The sequence below is a fragment of the Triturus cristatus genome, chromosome 5_1 (assembly GCF_964204655.1).
Source record: "Triturus cristatus chromosome 5_1, aTriCri1.1, whole genome shotgun sequence".
NCBI classification, from domain to species: domain Eukaryota; kingdom Metazoa; phylum Chordata; class Amphibia; order Caudata; family Salamandridae; genus Triturus; species Triturus cristatus.
This window is the reverse complement of record NC_140587.1, coordinates 899,648,225-899,671,481: the sequence shown is the minus strand read 5'-3', so window position 1 is coordinate 899,671,481 and position 23,257 is coordinate 899,648,225.

The following is a 23,257-nucleotide window of genomic DNA, read 5'->3' as shown; positions in this document are numbered from 1 at the left end:
CTGCACCCCTCTTATCTCTTTCTCTACCTCTCTTGCCTCTGTCTGTACCCCTGTTCCCTCTTTCCGTACATCTTTTGCCTGTTTCTGCAACTCTCTTGCCTCATTCTGCAATTCTGTTGACTCCTTCTGCACCTCTGTTGCTTCTTTCTGCATTTATCTTGCTTCTTTCTGTACCCCTGTTGTCTCTTTCTGCACTCATCTTCCCTATTTATGCACCTCTCTTGCCTCACTCTGCACCTCACTAGCCTCTTTCTGCACTTCTCTTGCTTCTTTCTACACCTTTGTTACTTCTTCCAGCAATTCACTTTCCTCTTTCTGTACTTCTCTTGCCTCTTTCTGCATCCCTCTTGCCCCTTTCTGCACCCCTCTTCCCTCTTTGTTCAACTCTCTTACCTCTTTCTATACCTCTCTTCTCTCTTTCTGTACCACTCTTGCCTCTTTCAATACCTCTGTTGCTTCTTTCTGCACTTCTCTTGCCTCTTTCTGCACCCTTCTTACCACTTTCAACACCTCTGTTGCTTATTTCTGCACTTCTCTTCCTTCTTTCTGCACCCCTCACACCTCTTTCAGTATCCCTCTTGCCTCTTTGTGCACCTCTCCTACCCCTTTCTGCACCCCTCTTTCCTCTTTTTGCACCTCTGTTAGTTCTTTCTGTACTATTCTTGGTTTATTCTTCACCTCTTTTGCAAATTTCTGCATCCCTCTTTGACCACCTCTCTAGCTTCTTTCTGTACTTCTCTTGCTTCCATCTGCACTTCTCTTGCCTCTTTCAGTACACCTCTTGCCTCTTTGTGCACCTCCCCTGCCTTATTTTGCACCTCCCTTGCCTTTTTCTGCAGTTCCCTTGACTCTTTCAGTACCTCTTTTGCTTCGTTCTGCACTTCACCTGTCCATTTCTGTAACCCTCTTGCCTCTTTCTGCACCTCTGTTGGTTCTTTCTGCACTGCTCTTGCCTCTTTGTGCACCTCTCCTGCCTTATTTTCACCTCCCTTGCCTTTGTCTGCAGCTCTCTTGTCTCCTTCTGCACCTATGTTGCTTCTTTCTGTACCTCCCATGCACATTTCTGCACCCCTCGTGCCTCTTTTTACACCTCTGTTGGTTCTTTCTGCTCCTTTTTTGCTTCATTCTGCACTTCACTTGCCTCTTTCTGCACCCCTCTTGCCTCCTTCTGCACCTCTGTTGGTTCTTTCTGCACTGCTCTTGCTTCTTTCTGTGCCTCTTTTGTTTGTTTTTGCACTTCTCTTGCCTCCTTCTGTATCTTTGTTTCTTCCTTCTACACTTCTCTTGCCTCTTTCTGTACCCTTATTACCTTTTTCTACACCTCTGTTGCTTCTTTCTGCACTTTTCTTGCCTTGTTCTGCACCCCTCTTGCCTCCTTCTTCACCCCTGTTGGTTCTTTCTGCACTGCTCTTGCTTTTTTATGCACCTATCTTACAAATGTATGCACCCCTCTTCCCTCTGTCTGTACCTCTCTTTCCTCTATCTGCACTCCTCTTCCCTCTTTCTGTACCTTTTTTGCCTGTTTCTGCAACTGTCTTGCTTCTTTCTGAACTTCTCTCGCCTCTTTCTGTACTCAAATGAGAAGTGCAAGCTGTCAAGTTTAAAGGTCTGCGTGCTCTTGCGACTGAGGTATATATCTACTTGTATATGTATTCTTACTTGTGTTATGCACCTGATGATGGTAGCTTAAAAAGCGGGTGACTTCTCCTAGAGGTGGTCACATTTTCTCAGTTCTGCTGTGTCATTCAGTGGCACAGACAGACATGTCTTATGCATATATGTATTGTAGAGCCCCTCAAATATACTATTGAATATCCATGTGCCATGTATTATGAGCAGGAATAAATGCATGCACCTTTTTTTACACAAATTTACAGAGTATGCTGTTTGAAACACAGGTATTCAAGTGTTTGTACATTTATTTTCATTTAACATGTCACTAGGTAAAAGCATAGACACACAAGCATTCCTTCACAAACTTGGTCAGACTTACAACAGTGATATACTTATGATTGCTGTTTTATATTTGGTAGGACTAACTTTGTGAGCAGTCGATAAATAGTGAGCTTTCAAGAGAAAAGTAAGGTTTAAGACATCTTGGGAAAAGGATTAGTGATTAGTGTACTTTGTATGAGTCTGTTGTAAGGTCAAAGTAGGCCTCTTTCTGCACCTCTGTACATCTCTTGCTTCTTTCTGCACATTTCTTCCTCTTTCTGGACTTCTGTTGCCTCTTTTTGCATTTCTCCTGCTTCTTTCTGTACCTTTGTTCCTCTTTCTGCACCTCTCTTGCCTCTTTCTGTACTTCTCTCACTTCTTTCTGAGCCTTTCTTCTCCTTTGTACACATATCCTACCTATGTAGGCATAGTTAGAAATTAGCATTTAAAAAACCTTAGAAATTCACTGAAAAAATAGAGTTTCAGGGACGTTATAGTTAGGGATTAGCATTTAAAACACTTTAGAGATTCACTGAAAAAACTACAGGTTTAAGGAACATTATAATTAGTTGGACATTTCACTCGTATAAAACCAGAGAAAATCAGCCGTTATAGTTAGTAGAGCTAATTATAAGTCGCGCCCCCGCAATGCACTGCTGATGACATCACATATTACATCACTCATGACATGGTCAGTGACATCACTGATCTCATGACATGGTCAGTGACATCACTGATGACATCACTGATGACATATCAAATGACATCACTGATGACATCGTCCACGTGATCATCTGATGCACCTCCACACATCCTAATAAAGCCTTTGATACACCCACTCTAAAATACAGGCTACCAATATCAAAACCATAGACAGACCAATAGCAGTTAGAACAAACCTGCTCACAGATTCATACATCTACAAACACATCCACTCACTAACTCATACAGTCACTCATACATGCAGTTATTCATCAATACAGCCACTGATATATTCTCTCATACACCCATATACACTCACACACTGCCACTCACCCAAAGAGTTATTCAAACACCTAGTCAGTCACCCAAATAATTATTTACACTGCAATTTACTCACCTATATAGTTATACACACACCACCGCACTTATTAATACAGATAGTACCATATACGTACTCTCCTCAACAATCACTGACATAAGCACGCACTTATCCATGCAGCCACTGTCACATTCGCTCACTGTCACATATTCTCACTTATATACTCCAACACTCACATATACTGCCTTTCACATATGTAGTTACTTACACATATACCACTAAGACATCCATTCACTCACCAACACAGCTATATGTACACTCACAAACCCATAAGTCCCTAACACACATACTCATAAACCCATACACCCAGTGAATCACCCGCTCACTCATCCATGCAGGGAGTCACTCTCCCACAACCCACACAGATACTCACGAACCCATACAGGTACTCAGACAACCAATCATTAACCATATAGACACTGATGTAGCTACTCACCAATCCATGCATTTACACACCAACTGACAGACTGATACAGACATTCACACAGATTAATCATTCACCCATGCATTCACTGAGACCAGTAGCGGCCGGTGGTGGGAGTGCTGAGGGGCGGCCGGGAGGAAGTGGAGCAGGGTGGGAGGTGGTAAACTATGGAATATGGCCACACAGAGGTAAGTAAACCAATAAATCAATAGAACAAATGTAGTTGCGTGCGCTGTATTGCTAAATGCGATGCAGCTCATGCAACAAAATTAATTTTATTGAATATATAACAGAACAAAACACACAAAATTGAGTGCCTCAAGAATCCAACAATTGTATTGTAGAGTTTGCTCTCTTTGTTTCTCTTCTCCTCCTTTCATGAAGTAAACATAGTTACATGGTGTCAATATCAATGTACTGTTCTCCAATATCAAGATGACATGGGAGCTGTGGTATGAAGTCGCAAAGCAATTCTCTTTTTTATTCTTCAATACATCAAAGAAACAGCACGGCCAATGTGTTTCATCCTCTGAGAGCAGTTCATCAGGGCAGAAAGAAAATGTACATAAGTACATTTACAAACATATCCAAAAACACATGATACAAAATAAATCATTAATTCATTACACTGTATAGACAATGTTACCACTTGCATACACAGACTCCCACTCAACCACCTCTACATACAAACCAAATTTAAAAACAATACTATGCATCATTTATTACATGCACATTTCTTTCGTATAACATAATAACACAGAGTTCCACCATTAAAAAGATATACATCCACCAATCCCCAATTTTTTTGAAAAAATAACCTTCCATCATTTTCCCTACCTAATCAAAGTGTTATATGCAGCACCTTTCTAGTGAATAGTACATAAATAACCTACCTCATCCTCAACTCCAATCCAATAAACCTGCTTAATGTATTTCTTTACAGCAATGTCACATCAAAGTCTATCAAAGTATTTAACCTAACAGTTTCGGTCTGACTGGGTTTTTTGACCACAATAGTGGTAAGAATGGTCATAGATTTTAGACTATTGTGATTGGACTATCCTAACAACCAATGAATTTACAGGAAAGGGTTGTTTGTTTCTGGTCCCACCGTGTTTTTGGACCACAATAATGGTAGGATTGGCAATAGATATTTTACTATTGTGATTGGACTATCCTAACAACCAAATGAGACCTCATTCCCATTTCCTAAAATGCACTTTGGCCCCACTGACCACCACCTGCCCGGGGCCATAGTGCATTTTACAAAATGGGAGGGGGGTCGCCTGACCTCCTCCTCCCAGATGGGTTCATGAGACCCCTTATCAAAAATTAAAAGATTTGGGCAGGTGGTGGTCCTCGGGGCAGCAGGGATCTGCCAGGCCCCCCATTACATTAGCCCCGGTGAGGTGGCAGTCCCCGGGGTTGTGGCCTTCCCGGTATGAATTTAGTAAATAGCCCTGTGGTGGTTGTGGCCCCTGGGGCTGCAGGGGGGCCATGCGGGCCCCCATGTGTTTATTATTTGTTGCACTGGGGATATTGGGGGCCCCTGGAGCATGGGGAGTTCCACATGGGTGCCCTTCCATATTTTTATATGACTCTATAAGTAAGTGATTAAACGTATCTTACTGAATACATGGGTTAGTGACTAAACTGTGTGAATGTCTGTATCCGTCTGTCTGTTGGTGTGTAAGCGGCTGCATGGGTTTGTGAATAGCTACACGATTGTCTATATGGGTTATTTATTCGTTGTCTGAGTATCTGTATGGTGCCTGAGTGTTTGTGTGGGTGGGGTGTGTGTGACTCTGTGCATAGATGTGTGAGAGGGTGATTCACTGGGTGCATGGTTTCAAGAGAGCATCTGTGATGGACTGTATGGGTGGGTGAGTTTGTGTATGGGTGTGTTAGTGAGTGAATGTATATCTCAGTGGTACATGTGTGAGTAACTACATATGTGAAAGGCATTATATATTTGTGTTGGAGTATATAAATGGCTGTAAGTGAGAGTGTGTGTGATTGTGAGAGTGGCTGTATGGATGAGTGTGTGCTTTTTCAGTGATTGTATAAGAGCGTAAGACTGTGCTAGTATGTGTATGAGTAAGTGAGCTGGTGTGTGTATAACTGTATAGGTGTGTAAATGTCAGTGTGATTAAATATTTGAATGACTGACTAGCTGTGTGAGTACCTCTATGGATGAGTGGTGGTATGTGAGTGTCTATATAGGTGTATGAGTGCATATTATAGTCCTGTACTGAGTGACCATAAGTATGAGTGACTGTACGGATGAGTAAGTGGAAGTGTGTGTAAACCTGAGAATCAGTGAGTGGGTATATAGTTATTGGTGTTGGAGTGTCTATGTTTTTGAGAATGGCAGTCTGTAATTTAGAGTGGGTGTATCAAAGGTTATATTAGGGTGTTAGAAGATGCATAAAATTATCACAGGGATGATGTAATCAGAGATGTCATCAGTGATGTCATTTGAGATGTCATCAGTGATGTCATCAGTGATGTCACTGACCATGTCATGAGTGATGTAATGCATTGCGGGGAGGTGAGTTATAGTTAGCTGACCTAACTATAACGGGGGAATTTCTCTGGTTTTGTACGAGTGAAATGTCCAACTAACTATAACTTTCCTTAAAACCTATGTTTTTTCAGTGAATTTCTAAGGTTTTTTAAATGTTAATTTTTAACAATAACATGCCTGAAACCTATGGTTTTTTCACTGAGTTTCAAAGGTTTTTTAAATGCTAATTTCTAACTATAATGTGCCTGAAACCTATGGTTTTTTAAGTGAATTTCAAAGGTTTTTTTAAATGCTAGTTTCTAACTATGCCTACCGAGGTAGGACATGTGAAGAAAGAAGAAAAGATGCACAGAAAGAAGCAAAAGAAATGCAGAAAGAAACAACAGAAGTCCACAAAGAGGAAGAAAAGTACAGGAAGAAGCAAGACATAAGCAGAAATAGGCCTTGTTGCAAAATCATCCAGTGCTCACAACTTTTTTAGACGGGTACTGGTGGTAACTGACTCTGACTAACCAGGTCTAGAGCCAGTGCTATGCTAAAAGACACTTAAAATACAGTGAAAACACCTACATAGTCTAGGGGACACTATGCATTGGAGTACCCCTGTGATTAACATGACCTCCTCTGTAAGTCCGTAGTACATAATAGGGCAGGGGAAATTAAAACTACCTCTAAGTCAGAGGTGCAGATATATGCTGCTTTAACTAGTAGTCATGTTTGCAGAGTGGTGGAGAAAGGGTGCTGGGCGTCCAACCAACGCACAGGAATTCCGCTGCGTAGGACTTACAGGAGGTACCGGGAGGGATTCTCGGCTCCAAACTCCCTCAGGACTAAATTGGACTTCATCCCCCATCCCGTAGTCTGCCACGAGGCACATTTGCAGAGTGGTAGAGAAAGGGGGCCATGGCTTCCGAAGACGTCTTGGCAATCCCACTGTGTGGGACTTACTGGAGGTAACAAAAAGGGTTGTTGGCCCCCAAGGACATCCTTAGGGGCTAACTTCCCAAACTATTACCTTCAGCCACTCCCACACAGCAGCACTGGTAAGTACTCATACAAAGGCAAGCCCACTTTGACCACCACTCTACAAACGCGCTCCCTGGGGTGCTCTTAGATGAGGATTGAAGTCCCCTTGACTGCTGGGGGTCCTTTAGGGGCCAACTAGCCTACCTTTTACCTCCAGTAAGCCCCACGCAGTGGGATTGGTGAGAGGTAGACAAGGGCCATGCCCCCTTTCTCCACAACTCTGCAAACGCGCCCCCAGAGCTGTGTTGTAGAGAGGTGTAAAAAGGGGCATGGCCTAGACCACCTCTCTGCAACGCAGGACTGTGGCGCTTACTGGAGGTAACTGGTGGGCTAGTTGGCCCCCAGGGTCCCTCAGGATTGAAGGGGAATTAATTCCCCAACTTAAAAAGTGCCACAGGGTGTGTTTGCAGAGTGTTCCTGGGAGGGGGAGGGGCCTCTGACAAAATTGCGGTCTTTTTTTTTAGAAGGGTGCTGTGTGGCCCCCCCTTCTTTTCCCTTTTTTGGGCCCTGTGGACACCATCCTCCAGGGCCTGACCCCTTTTAAAAAAAAGAAAAAAAATGATTGGGAAGGGGGCCGCTTGGGACCCCTCCCGTGGCCAATTCCGGCCCCGGGGACCCCATCCCCCTTGGCATGGCCACATTTGTTTGTCTTTTTTATGTGGAGGGGGGCTGCATGGCCCCCCTCCTGAGGCCTCTATTGGCTTAGGGGACCCCATCCCCCGTTGCCGGCCCTTTATTTATTTATTTATTTCATTTTATTTTTAAAATTTTAGTGAGGGGGCCATATGGCCCCCTCCCCGGCCACTTTTAGCCCCGGGGACCCCATCCCCCGGGGCAGGCCCTATCCGTTAGGGACCGTGGGGAGAGCCCCAATGCCCCCACAGTCCCGCCGGCTCCCCGTGTCCTGCAGGAGCCGGCATTGCTTTTCCACTTGGGGAGCTGTTGACATGCAGCCCCCGTGTGGAAAAGCAATCTGCTTTGCTTCATTGAAGAGAGAGCAGGTTTCCCTGCTCTCGCTTCAATGAAGCAAACCAGTTTGCAATGACACGGTGGGAGGCCCACGGCTCCTGCCCTGTCATTGCAAACAGCCGTGTCCAGGGATGGACACCCCGGGACACTACAGGAGCCGGCCCTGGGGGGTGGCAGTCCCCAAGGCCATCAAGGGCTCCTGGAGGAGCCGCACGCCCCCCTCCCAACATTGGCAAAGCCCCGGGGAGGTGGTGGTCCCTGGGGCTCGAGGGTCCGTAACGGACCCCCAAATTTACATAGTTAGTACCCCGTGGAGTTGGCAGACCCCAGGGCGTGTGAAGGCTCGAGAACCCCCACACAGGTTATTTAACAAAAACAAAACAAACCCCGGGTTGGCGGTCCCCGGGGCTGCGGGGGGGTCATGTGCCCCCCGCAAATATTTAAGTAATGCCCCGGGGTGGCAGTCCCCAGGGCGTGTGGGGGCTCGAGAACCCCACACAGGTTATTTAACAAAAACAAAACAAACCCCAGGGGTGGCGGTCCCCTGGGCTGCAGGGGGGCCATGTGCCCCCCTCAAATTTTTAAGGAAAGCCCCGGGGGTGGCGAACCTCGGGGCTGCGGGGGCCCCCCGGGCCCCTGCAATCATAATATAACATGCCCTCAGGACTTGGCCCACCCGGGGGCTAAATAATAACGAAACGTGGGAGTCCGAGCTTCGTTTCATTTATTTTCATGGCAGGATCCGCGGATCCTCCGCGACTTTTGTCAATTTAAAAAAATAATAATAATGTTTTTCCCTGGAGTTCCTTGTGCGACCCCCTAAGCAGGTCTAGGGAGTCAGGGTGTTTCTACCCTGCCCCCTTTTCTTGTTTTACATGTTTGTTTTTCTGTTTTCTTGTGACTCGGTTCTACCTCTAGATATTGAAACCTTTATTTTTTGATTTTCTCAGCAACTACTGAGCGAATTTATACCATTTAAAAAAAGGGCGCTTTCTGAACCAAGCACTACCTTTTTGCTAAATTTGGTGTAATTCCATTCAGCAGTTCGAGCTGTAGCTGTGTCTAAAGTTTCCTATGGGAAATTGATTTTCCGACCTCTTTTTTGTTTATTCCTTGGGAACTACTGAACAGATTTACACCATTTAACAAAAAGGGATCTTTCTGAACCAAGACCTACCTTTTTGCCAAATTTGGTGTAAATCCGTTCAGCAGTTCGGGCTGTAGCCGTGTCTAAAGTTTCCTATAGAAAATAACATGGAGAAAACACGTTTTGGGACCCCCTTTTTTCCCGTCTCCAGCTTGACAAATCACCCCAAAACTTGCAAGACAGGAGCTGACTGGAGTGCCCCACGAGTTTTGACAAATTTGCAAAGTTTCGTCATCCAGTGCCAAAGTTATTGGGAAAAGAAAAAACTCTTTTCCTATGGAAACTAGGCCCTAACTATAACTATCTACTGGCAACCGCCAGTAGATAATATATATATATATATATATATATATATATATATATATATATATATATATATATATAGCTTGTAGATAGTTATAGTTAGGACCTATTTTCCATAGCAAATCCGCAACATTCTATTTGGAATAACGTTGGCGCCGGTTGATGAATCCTCGCAAAATTTTCCAAACCTTTGGCCAGCTCCGCTCCGCTCCTACCCTGAAAGTTTTGTGGTGATCCGTCAAGCGGGGGCAGAGAAAAAAGGGGGTCCCAAAATGCGTTTTCCCCATGCAATTTCCCTTAGGATCTGTTGCCGCAGCTACAGCCCGAACCGCTGAAAGGAATGACACCAAATTTGGCAAAGAGGTAGTCCTCAGTTCGGACTCGTGCCTGTTGCATAAATGGTGTGAATCTGTTCAGTAGTTCCTGAGAAAATAAGGCTAAAAAAGTTAGTGATATCTATGGCCGCGGAGTATCCGCGGACCGTACACGCACCGTACGCGCACCCTCCCCAAACCGAGTGCGCACCCTCCCGATCGTGCGCTGAATGCTAATTGGCTGTCGAGTGTCTCTCTACATTCGAAACCAGGAACTGTTGGCGGCCATTTTCTGACTCGGTAGAAGCGAGGCTGAAGAAGCAAGGGGAATAAGTGTGTAAAACATATAAAGGGGGCAGAGTGGAAATACTCTGACCCTCTAGTGGTGCTTAGGGGGTCCCAGAAGGACCCCCTGGGGCCCCCCTTTTAAAAATAAAAAAACGGCGAAATGCGCGCACGGTGCGCGCATCCTATCGCTTTGGATGCACGGATTCTCTCGCAGTGGGTGTGCGGATCCAAGGGAAAGAAAATGAAATTGTTGTGAGATAAAGATTAAGCTTAAGTGTTTTGTTCTTGGGTGGCTCTAAAAAGAGCTGTTGTGTTCATTGATAGTTTTTGGTACTTATAAGTAAGTACCTATACAGAGTCTAAAGTTGTTGAGGAAGACTCTGTTTCCTTCATTAGTAAAGAGTACTCCATCTCTCCTATATATCTCTTGCATATGAAAGCGCAGATTGTTATTGTAAATGGACCCCATTCTGTAGTCTCGGAGAAAAGCAGAAACAGATTTATTCACATGTTTCCTAGCTTTCTCAATCTGTGGACAAAAATGATCGGACCAGTTCCATTTCTGCCTTTGGCATATGTTAGAGTACACAAAGGCAGTTTTAGGGAAAAGTGATATCAGTTCTGCAAAGGTGTCCTTCATAAGCATTTCCAGACCTACCCCAGTCAAAGTGCCTAGGTCATTGCCACCACAGTGCACTATTATGAGGTCAGGGTGTTGGATTTGCATGAAGGATTTCACCAATGGCATCAATTGGTGCCACTTTAACCCTCTCTGTCCAATCCATTTAATGTCTACATATGGCAAACCTAGGTCTTTGTGAATGCCTTTGTTTTCTGCATACCTTTGGCTCCAGAAAATGTAGCTGTGTCCCACAATCCACACTGTAAGCATCTTGAGGTCTGGATGCACTCAGATGGTCTCTGTAAATGAAATGGCAGTTTGGAAAGTAAGAGGTTTCTAAAATGGTGGCTAAGATGCAATTTTGAAAAAAGACAAGAAATCATTGGTTGTTTAACAACCTTCTACACTGAAAGGTAGGGTGCATATTTCAGTTTTTTAAACACATGATTCTTATTGGTTAACAAAAACTGATTGTAAGGACCATTATATATGATTAGCTGATATGTTGAGAAGTCAAGCACACTTGCTGTTTTGATTAGCAACATTGTGTGTGCTGAACTTGTGACCTGTGTGCTCAGTATAGTGTTCCATGACCTGTTTCTATGGTTACGGGCAGAAGGCAGATTGGGGTAAGGGTTGAAGTTTATTTCATTTGGAAAGGGTTGAAATGTTTAACCAATAGAAATGTGTGTTTGCTTTTGAATTTATGTGGGAAGGAATGCGATTTGATGTTTACATGTATATGTGTGGAAAATGAGAGGGAAACTTTGGCATTCTTTGGTTCTGCTGACAGGTGCACAGTGCAGAGAATCTGTATAAGAAAATCTGGTGTGTGACTGATATAATTCTTAATCTACAAAACATCTTGAAAGGTGAGTTATTTTTATTTTAATCAGACTAATGTATTTCTTCTGCTAAAGTGTAGGGAGTACTTTTTTTTCTCAACAATCTCATTGACAGTGTGTGTGCATGTAGAAACCATTTTGTGATAAGGATTTGATTTTTCATGTGTTTGTAGACAGATAACTGCGCAGTTTTTATATTTTGGTAGAATTAGAAACCAGTCATTGTTTATTAATTTGTGAAATTAGTTATGTTTCTGCAGTAAAATGTAGTACTCCTTGTAGATGAAGAAATGTGTTTTGGTATAGTGCAAGGGATAGTGTTGTTCATATAGAATCACAGAGAGAGCCTGTGTGCATTTGGGAACCACTGTGAGAGAAGCATTTAGTAATATCTTGTATTTGCTGACAGATAACTGTTTTAAAACATGTCATGTTGTCAAGTTTTAGTAGCATTAGAAGCCAGTCTTTGCTTATGCATTGATTAAATGAGTCACGCAATGATACAAAAGGGCACTTTTGAAATATGCACATTGTGTGCAGTTCTCTTACCACTTCCATAGTAGTAAATAAGGTTTGGTAAACTCGTAGGGATAGTGGTTGTTGTCTAGAATCACACTGTGAGTCTGTGTGCATTTGGGAACCAATGTGAGAGAAGCATATGGTAACATTGTTTATTTGCTGACAGATAACTATTTTAAATCCTGTCATGTTGTCAAGTTTTAGTAGCTTTAGAAGCCAGTCATTGCTTATGCGTTGATTAAATGAGCCAGGCATTGACACTAAAGTGCAGTCGTGAAATATGTAGATTGTGTGCAGTTCCCTTACCATTTGCACTGTAGTGAATGAGTTTTGGTAAACTCCTAGGGATAGTGGTGCTTGTGTAGAATCACACTGTGAGTCTGTGTGCATTTAAGAACCACTGTGAGAGAAGCGTTTGGTAACATCGTGTATTTGCTGAAAGATAACTGTTTTAAAACCTGTCATGTTGTCAAGTGTTAGTAGCATTAGAAGCCAGTCTTTGCTTATGCGTTGATTAAAAGAGTCAGGCATTGACACTAAAGTGCAGTCGTGAAATGTGTAGATTGTGTGCGGTTCCCTTACCTCTTCCACTGTAGTGAATGAGTTTTGGTAAACTCCTAGGGATAGTGGTGCTTGTCTAGAATCACACTGTGAGTCTGTGTACATTTGGGAACCACTGTGAGAGAAGCGTTTGGTAACATCGTGTATTTGCTGACAGATAACTGTTTTAAAACATGTCATGTTGTAAAGTTTTAGTAGCATTAGAAGACAGTTATGGCTTATGCTTCCATTAAATGAGTTAGGTATTGACAGTAAAGTGTAGTCGTGAAATATGTAGATTGTGTGCAGGTCCCTTACCACTTCCAGTGTAGTGAATGAGTTTTGGTAAACTCCTAGGGATAGTGGTGCTTGTCTAGAATCACACTGTGAGTCTGTGTGCATTTGGGAACCACTGTGAGAGAAGCGTTTGGTAACATTGTGTATTTGCTAACAGATAACTGTTTTAAAACCTGTCATGTTGTCAAGTTTTAGTAGCATTAGAAGCCAGTCTTTGCTTATGCGTTGATTACATTAGTCAGGCATTGACATTAAAGTGCAGTCGTGAAATATGTAGATTGTGTGCAGTTCCTTTACCACTTCCACTGTAGTGAATGAGTTTTGGTAAAGTCCTAGGGATAGTGGTGCTTGTCTAGAATCACACTGTGAGTCTGTGTACATTTGGGAACCACTGTGAGAGAAGCGTTTGGTAACATCGTGTATTTGCTGACAGATAACTGTTTTAAAACATGTCATGTTCTCAAGTTTTAGTAGCATTAGAAGCCAGTCTTTGCTTATGTGTTGATTAAATGAGTCAGGCATTGACACTAAAGTGCAGTCGTGAAATATGTAGATTGTGTGCAGTTCCCTTATCTCTTCCACTGTAGTGAATGAGTTTTGGTAAACTCCTGGGGATAGTGGTGCTTGTCTAGAATCACACTGTGAGTCTGTGTACATTTGGGAAACACTGTGAGAGAAGCGTTTGGTAACATCGTGTATTTGCTGACAGATAACTGTTTTAAAACATGTCATGTTCTCAAGTTTTAGTAGCATTAGCAGCCAGTCTTTGCTTATGTGTTGATTAAATGAGTCAGGCATTGACACTAAAGTGCAGTCGTGAAATATGTAGATTGTGTGCAGTTCCCTTATCTCTTCCACTGTAGTGAATGAGTTTTGGTAAACTCCTGGGGATAGTGGTGCTTGTCTAGAATCACACTGTGAGTCTGTGTACATTTGGGAAACACTGTGAGAGAAGCGTTTGGTAACATCGTGTATTTGCTGAAAGATAACTGTTTTAAAACCTGTCATGTTGTCAAGTGTTAGTAGCATTAGAAGCCAGTCTTTGCTTATGCGTTGATTAAAAGAGTCAGGCATTGACACTAAAGTGCAGTCGTGAAATGTGTAGATTGTGTGCGGTTCCCTTACCTCTTCCACTGTAGTGAATGAGTTTTGGTAAACTCCTAGGGATAGTGGTGCTTGTCTAGAATCACACTGTGAGTCTGTGTACATTTGGGAACCACTGTGAGAGAAGCGTTTGGTAACATCGTGTATTTGCTGACAGATAACTGTTTTAAAACATGTCATGTTGTAAAGTTTTAGTAGCATTAGAAGACAGTTATGGCTTATGCTTCCATTAAATGAGTTAGGTATTGACAGTAAAGTGTAGTCGTGAAATATGTAGATTGTGTGCAGGTCCCTTACCACTTCCAGTGTAGTGAATGAGTTTTGGTAAACTCCTAGGGATAGTGGTGCTTGTCTAGAATCACACTGTGAGTCTGTGTGCATTTGGGAACCACTGTGAGAGAAGCGTTTGGTAACATTGTGTATTTGCTAACAGATAACTGTTTTAAAACCTGTCATGTTGTCAAGTTTTAGTAGCATTAGAAGCCAGTCTTTGCTTATGCGTTGATTACATTAGTCAGGCATTGACATTAAAGTGCAGTCGTGAAATATGTAGATTGTGTGCAGTTCCTTTACCACTTCCACTGTAGTGAATGAGTTTTGGTAAAGTCCTAGGGATAGTGGTGCTTGTCTAGAATCACACTGTGAGTCTGTGTACATTTGGGAACCACTGTGAGAGAAGCGTTTGGTAACATCGTGTATTTGCTGACAGATAACTGTTTTAAAACATGTCATGTTCTCAAGTTTTAGTAGCATTAGAAGCCAGTCTTTGCTTATGTGTTGATTAAATGAGTCAGGCATTGACACTAAAGTGCAGTCGTGAAATATGTAGATTGTGTGCAGTTCCCTTATCTCTTCCACTGTAGTGAATGAGTTTTGGTAAACTCCTGGGGATAGTGGTGCTTGTCTAGAATCACACTGTGAGTCTGTGTACATTTGGGAAACACTGTGAGAGAAGCGTTTGGTAACATCGTGTATTTGCTGACAGATAACTGTTTTAAAACATGTCATGTTCTCAAGTTTTAGTAGCATTAGCAGCCAGTCTTTGCTTATGTGTTGATTAAATGAGTCAGGCATTGACACTAAAGTGCAGTCGTGAAATATGTAGATTGTGTGCAGTTCCCTTATCTCTTCCACTGTAGTGAATGAGTTTTGGTAAACTCCTGGGGATAGTGGTGCTTGTCTAGAATCACACTGTGAGTCTGTGTACATTTGGGAAACACTGTGATAGAAGCGTTTAGTAACATCGTGTATTTGCTGACAGATAACTGTTTTAAAACATGTCATGTTGTGAAGTTTTAGTAGCATTAGAAGACAGTTATGTCTTATGCTTCCATTAAATGAGTTAGGTATTGACAGTAAAGTGTAGTCGTGAAATATGTAGATTGTGTGCAGTTCCCTTCCCACTTCCAGTGTAGCGAATGAGTTTTGGTATGATAAGCTGATATGTTGAAAAGTCAAGCACACTTGGTGTTTTGATTAGCAACATTGTGTGCTGAACTTGTGACCTGTGTGCTCAGTTCAGTGTTCCATGACCTGTTGCTATGGTAACAGGCAGAAGGCAGAATGGGGGTAGGGTTCAAATTTATGTCTTTTGGAAAGGGTTGAAATGTTTAACCAAATAGAAATGTGTGTTTGCTTTTGAATATTTGTGGGAAGGAATGTGATTTGATGTTTACATGTATATGTGTGGAAAATGAGAGGGAAGCTTTGCCATTCTTTGGTTTTGGTGACAGGTGCACAGTGCAGATATTCTGTATAAGAAAATCGGGTGTGTGACTGATATCTGGTGTGTGATTGATATACTTCTTAATCTACAAAACATCTTGAAAGGTGAGTTATTTAATTGTGAGGGGATGTATGTAGACTATTTTGATTTTAATCAGACTAATGTATTTCTCCTGCTAAAGTGTAGGGAGTACTTTTTTTTTTCTACAATCTTATTGACAGTGTGTGTGCATGTAGAAACCATTTTGTGATAAGCATTTGTGTTTTTCATGTGTTTGCAGACATATAACTGTGCTGTTTTTATATTTTGGTACAATTAGAAATCAGTCAATGTTTATAAATTTGCAAAATGAGTCATGTTTGAAAACTACAATGTAGTACTCGTAAATTAAGAAATGTGTTTTGGTAAACTCCTAGGGATAGTGTTGTTTGTCTAGAATCACACTGTGAGTCTGTGTGCATTTGAGAACCACTGTGAGAGAAGCATTTGAGAATATCATGTATTTTCTGACAGATAACTGTTTAAAACCTGTCATGTTGTCAAGTTTTAGTAGCATTAGAAGCCAGTGTTTGCTCATGGATTGATAAAATGAGTCAGGCTTTGACACTAAAGTGCAGTACTTAAATATGTAGATTGTGTACAGTACTCTTATGATGCCTTCTACACTACTGAATGAGTTTTGGTAAACTCCTATGATAGTGTTGCTTGCCTAAAATCACACTGTGAGTCTGTGTGCATTTGGGTAAGGATTGTGAGACAAGGATTTGGTAATATTGTGTATTTGCTGACAGATAACTGTTTTAAAACCTGTCATGTTGTCAAGTTTTAGTAGCATTAGAAGCCAGTGTTTGCTTATGCATTGATAAAATGAGTCATGATTTGACACTAAAGTGCAGTACCATGTAGTATTGTCTTCACTGCAGCAGAGCTGAAAATTTAAATTTTTTACCCAGGCACTGTCCTAAAAGTAGTCTGATGATTTAGTCAGTTTCTAAGTACTTATGTTGTGAACCATTCATTACCAAATAGACTGCTTCAAATGTCTATGCAGTATGCATGCAGTTCTCTAACCACCTACACAGTTGTTTTCACACCTTCAATTCCCTATTCAGTATCCATACACTTCTAGGAAACACCCTGTCAGTCCCTTTGCAGTCTTCTAGTGACCCATTCAGTACCATGTAGTAATCCATTCACTGTGCCAAAACCCAAACACTTATAAATTCACTAAGACACTCTCTTTACAGTACTCTAATGATTCAGTCACTGTCTAAGTATTCATGCACTGAGCCAGGCCTTAGCACATGGACTGCTTCAAACCCCTATGCACTATGCATGCAGTCTTCTAACCACCTACAGACTTGTCTTTTACACTTTCAATTCCCTAGTCAGTATCCATATAGTCCAGCAAACATCCTGTCACTCCCTTTGCACTCTTCTAGTGACCCATTCAGTACCAAGTACTAATCCATTCCCTGTGCGAAAAGCCTACCACTTATAAATTCATCCAGGCAGTCTCCTTGCTGTAGTCTAATCATTCAGTCAGTACCCAAGTACTCATGCAGTGAGCCGGGACTTAGCACATGGACTGCTTTAAATGCCTATCCAGTATGCATTCAGTTCTCTAATCAGCTACACAGTTGTCTTTCGCACCTTCAATTCCCCAGTTAGTATTCATATACTTCTAGCAAACACCCTGTTACTCACCCAGTGTGTCTCCTTTTAGTACTGTAATCATTCAGTCACTTAGCATGTAGTCTTTTAGTGAGGTAGGGCCCGATTCACAGAACTAACTTAAGACAAAATCCTAAACTTACTACCATTTTGGTATTCACAGAAGGCACTTACTCGTTTTGGTATTCACAGAAGGCACTTACTAATTTCGGTATTCACAGAAGTTAGGAGTCCTAACTTTAGGACTCTTAAATGCCTTCTGTGAATACCGAAAGTCTTAAAATTAGGATTTTTCTCAGTTTAGTAGTAGTATAGTTAGGACTCCTAACTTTAGGACTCCTAAATGCCTTCTGTGAATACCAAAAGTCTTAAAATTAGGATTTTTCTCAATTTAGTAGTAGTAAAGTTAGGACTCCTAACTTTAGGACTTGTAAATGCCTTCTGTGAATACCGAAAGCCTTAAAATTAGGATTTTTCTCAGTTTAGTAGTAGTAAAGTTAGGAGTCTTAACTTTAGGACTCTTAAACTGAGAAAAATCCTAATTTTAAGACTTTCGGTATTCACAGAATGCATTTAGAAGTCCTAAAGTTAGGACTCCTAACTTCTGTGAATACCGAAGTGAGTAAGTTTCTTCTGTGAATACCAAAATGAGTAAGTGCCTTCTGTGAATACAAAATGGTAGTAAGTTTAGGATTTTGTCTTAAGTTAGTTCTGTGAATCGGGCCCAATGGCTTTAGGGCATGAACTTCTTCAAAGTAGTATGAACTATGTATGTAGTGTTTTAATCATCGTCACACTTGTGGTTCAGGGCTATAGTTTATAGTCTGTTTTTATATAAAATGTGTTTGTACAGTAATGGAATAATGTAAATTTGAAAGTTATTAATATACATTTATTTGTGATTCTTTTTTGAAGATACTGTTTTTCAACGTTAAAATCGAGAAATTATGCCAGAAAAAAAAAAGAAAAAGAAAAGAAGAGAGACAGGAGGATTATTTGAAGAAACATCAACCACAAGTATTGAATGAACAAGATAATGTGGCTAAAAGGAAAAAAAATTCTGGTAAGATCACAAAGCAATTTATTAAAAATGTTTGTAGAAGCAAACAGAATGCAGAGAATGCTGCAACTTCAGAACATTTTTTAAGTAAGAAAAAAATCAAAATAAGAGTAAGAGTAAAAAAGCAAATGTTCAGTCAAAGGAGATAAAGTATGGTAAAAGAAGACAAAATCAGTATAAGGAATTAAGCAAAAAAATATTTTACAAGAGAGTAGTGCATAATTTGCTGAAGGATGTGAAGAAATATAAAAAGAGAGCTTTATTTTATAAAAAGAAGAAGCATATTGAAAGCATTGTGGAAAAGGCTTTTGAACTAAAAAGGAAACTGTTTATTTTACTGTTAAACAGAATTCGATCACTAGATAAACCAATATATGTAATGAAGGCAAAAAGTAGGAGGAAAAGAGTTATTAATAAAAAAAAATTGTGATGTTTTTTTGGGAGAATGGAAACACAGTTCTAGTTCAGAGCCTTTTTTTAATGAAGAGAGTTATTCACTAAGTGAAAAATTATTGTATGCAGTTGACACCAGTGGTAGAGGTTATGAGGTTAGTGATGGTTGTCCAATGGAGAAAGAGAAAATGGTTGAAAGAAATGCAGAAGAAGTGATAGCTGATGAAGTTTTAGGGAGACGTGCTAAAAACCCTGTGTACACTTGGGATTGCAGTAGTGTTTGCAGTGTACGACAGGAATCTATTGAAAAATTATGTAGTTTTCTACGAGCCTATACTAAAAATAGTGTAAAACAAAAGATTAAGCTGTTGCAAGGACTAGACCCTTGCAGAGTGAGAAAACATACTGGTTTGCAAGGCCATTCTCTGGCTTGTCTTTCTAGGCAAGTTTGTCAAAGTGTTTTTCACCATTTCAGAATGCTGGCAGTACATCATACTCAAATGTGGAAGTTAGTGAGAAGGTTGTATTATGCAAAAAGTCCAGCACTAAAGTTAAGTGAGTTGAACAGTGCTCTTTTGCGTGGGTCAGTATCAGATGCGAAGCAGGTCTGTGATGATATTGAGTTTTGTTACTTTGGTCCTCAGCAAGAGAGTGAAGAAACTGACACATTAGTAGAACAAAATGTTGAAGACAATGTACAACCCGTAATTACAGAAAAATTTGAGGATGAAATCACAAAGTTTAAGGTAATTTCAGGTGAAAGACCAAATGTTTCTTGTATTTGTTGTCGGCGAAGTCACTATAAAAATCAGACTAGGGGTGTCAATCTGTATTTAAAAAGTGAAATAGAAGATAATGATAAGTGGATGGAATTTGCAACTTATTTGCTGGTAGAGGATTGTTTTGATTTGGGATGTGAGCAGCGTATTTGCAAATATTGTTATAACAAATTAGATGAGAATAAAATGCCTGCTAGAGCTGTTCATAATAATCTAGAGTTAGTTGCTATTCCTCCAGAGCTGATTGATTTAAATACGTATGAGTCTATTCCGATACAATGTGTTCACCCATTTCAAGCTATTGTTCATATGGGAACCCAAAACAGGTAAATTACCTCCATCAGAGTTGCAAAGAGGATTGAAAGGAAGAGTTGTGTATTTACCGTTAGATTTAAGGAAATATATTGAAACTATTGGTGTAGACCATGCAGAAAATGAGCCACTAGTCATTCTAGTTAATGGTGTTCCTACTAAGAATAAGAACATTTGGCAACAGTTAGTTGATGTTAGAAAAGTGCAAAAGGCATCATTGTATCTGTTAAAAAATAATGATTACTATAGAAATGTGTTTGTAGGAGAAGAAGAAATAGATTTAGCAGAAGATACTGAAACATTAAGTGGACAAATAGAAAAAGTGGACATGTCCAGATGTGAAGAAATCTATGAACATTACAGTGTACATCCACTTCATTCCAAAGAGGTGATGGGGAGCACAATTGAGTTGTTTCAAATGAAAAAAGCAACAGGAAGTCCCATGAGTGTATGGGAAGAGAGCTTGGAAGCTCGTTGTTTCCCGCAGTTGTTTCCAACAGGAAAAGGTGGACGATATGATGAACGTCCTGTGCAGATTCCTGCATCTGAATATCGGACAACAAGATTATATGCAGAAGATCCAAGATTTCGACAATGTATCCCTTATATGTTTCATCTTCTGTTTGAAAGTGACTTGTCTGGACTTTCATATGCAGTAAATCACATTTTAAAAACTGGAATGCATCTTCAAAATGTAACTGCAAAGGATTTTATGGATAAAGTGCATCAGAGAGATGATCATTTAGAATCTCAGTTGATTAATCTGATGGCATGTCAGCGTGGGACTAATGAATATTGGTACCGTCGACATGGAGAACTGAAATGCATGCTACGGAACTTGGCAACTCCTACATGGTTTGTTACATTAACCTGTGCTGAGTATGCTTGGGATGAATTACTTGAATTTTTTCGAGAGGCAAATTCCAATATAAAAAATATTGAATACAAGGCACCTGGAGAATTGTGCTCTTTGGATCCTGTCAATGTATGCAGATATTTCAATCATAGATTTGAAGCTATGATGTCTTTCATCTGCAATAAAAAGAATCCTCCTCTTGGAGAAGTTGTGGATTTCTTTTGGAGAAAGGAGTATCAAGCAAGAGGTGCTCCTCACATACATATGTTGTTATGGGTGAAGGACGCCCCCAAATTTGGAACAGATTCAGATGAAACTGTTTTGTCTTTCATTGAAGATTATGCTACATGTGCTCTTCCAAATAGCAGAGAAGAGAAAAACTTAAAACAACAAGTCTTACGATTTCAAAGCCATAGGTGTGGAAAATACTGTCAACGAAAGTCAAAGGATAAGTTCTATACCAAATGTCGTTTTGGATTTACACGTCCTGTATTAGCCAAAGGAAGAGTGAACAGTTTTATGTCAGCTGTACGACATACCATCACAAGAACGTCTCAGAAAAACACCTACAACTTAAGAAGAAGTGAAGTATCAAAATACATAAATGACTACAATCCAGTTATTTTATCCATGTGGAACGCTAACATGGAAATTCAGTATGTTGCGGACAATTCCATTGCTGTTGCTCGATATGTAACGTCTTACATTACTAAATCAGAAAAGACTGAATTGAAAGAAATGTGGGAAGAGATTTCTCACGAGAAGACTCTAAGTAAGAAATTATACAGTTTCAGTTTGAAGATGTTCTCGCATCGTGAAATTGGAGCATATGAATGTTCAGATTGGTTATCATCTGCAAGTCTATATTCCAAAAGTAGAAGAATCCTTTTGGTGAGTCTAGGTCTTGCAGGAATGCGAAATCGGGTACTGAAATCTGTTCAAGAAATTGAATATTTAGCAGAAAATGACCCTGAAAGTACAGATATTTTGAAAACCAATATGTTGGACACATACTATCCAAAGAGAAGTCATCATCTTGAGAACATGTGTCTCTATGAAGTGCTGCAAAACTACACTTTTAAACGGAATATTACAGAGAACATCAACGATGGAAAATATGGAGTGATTGGTTCTGAAGGATGTCTGGTGAAACAAAGGAAAGGAAATTTTATTAATCACAGAAAACTGAGTTGCGACACTGCTGACAAAAGGGAATTTTACTATTTAGCCCTTTTGCAAATGTTCAAACCATGGCGTTCTGAACTGGAATTACTTGGAGATTTTCCCAGCTATGCAGATTCCTATAATGCTTGTAAAGATAGCATACAATGCAGTGCTTTCGCAAATTATGTGAAAATGTTTAATGATGAAATTGATCAAGAAGCTACAATTGCAGCTGAGATTGCTAGAGACAGTTCTCAAGACAGTCAAAGTTATGTTGCACTGAGTCAAGATCCACTAGGACAAACAATTGTTGAAAATGAAGCAGCGATTGCAATGAATGAGGTGGAAACAGCAATGTATCAAGCACAAGAAGATGCAATACAGTTAGGAAACTTGGAAGAGCAACTAAATGTTGAACAGGAACAAATATATCACCAAGTGAAAGAGCAGATTGACCATGGATTACTTCATGAAAAGAGAGTGTGCTCATGTACATCATTTCAACCTATCCGAATGTATGTGAGTGGTCAAGCTGGAACAGGAAAGAGTTTCTTAATTAAAGTAATTACAAGTTATCTGCAAAAAACAACTGAGTCGCATTTGTCTTGTGTTGTCACTGCTCTAACTGGGTTGGCAGCACATGACATTAAAGGAATTACTTTACATCGTTTACTAATGCTGCCAGTAGAGCATGAGAACAAATTGGAATACCACAAGCTATCTCCAGAAGCTTGTTGTGAAGTTTCAAGAGTGCTGAAGAAAATGAAACTTCTTATTATTGATGAGGTGAGCATGGTTTCAAACTTGATGCTTACCTTTGTGCATTTAAGAATGCAGCAAATTCTTAAAACAGAGTATGACGTGTTATTTGGAGGAAAACACGTCATAATTTTTGGAGATCTACTGCAACTGACACCGGTAAAAGGACAACCGGTATTTAAAACACTTGTCCATGAAGATACCAGAAAGTCTCTTGGCAGTGTTGGTAATGTGAACATTTGGAGTAATTTTGAATACAAAGAACTGACAACAAATATGCGACAGGCAAATGATGCTGAATATGGAAGTATTCTTCAAGATATAAGAATTGGAATTCTTTCAAAAAAAGGGAAAGAAGCTTTAGAGAGTCGATTACTTTGCAATGTCTTTCCAAATGAAAATGCAGTTGCTGCAAAAGTGTACGTGGAAATTGCTAAAAATAAGTCAGTGATTTGCTTAATGCCGACACTGCGTGTGTGTTCAATATTCAACAAAGAATTATTAAAATTGGATAATAAAAACATTGTTAAAATGGAAGCCATTGATAAAATACTACATGAAGGAATCACTATTATTTTGATGGGTAAGTTGAG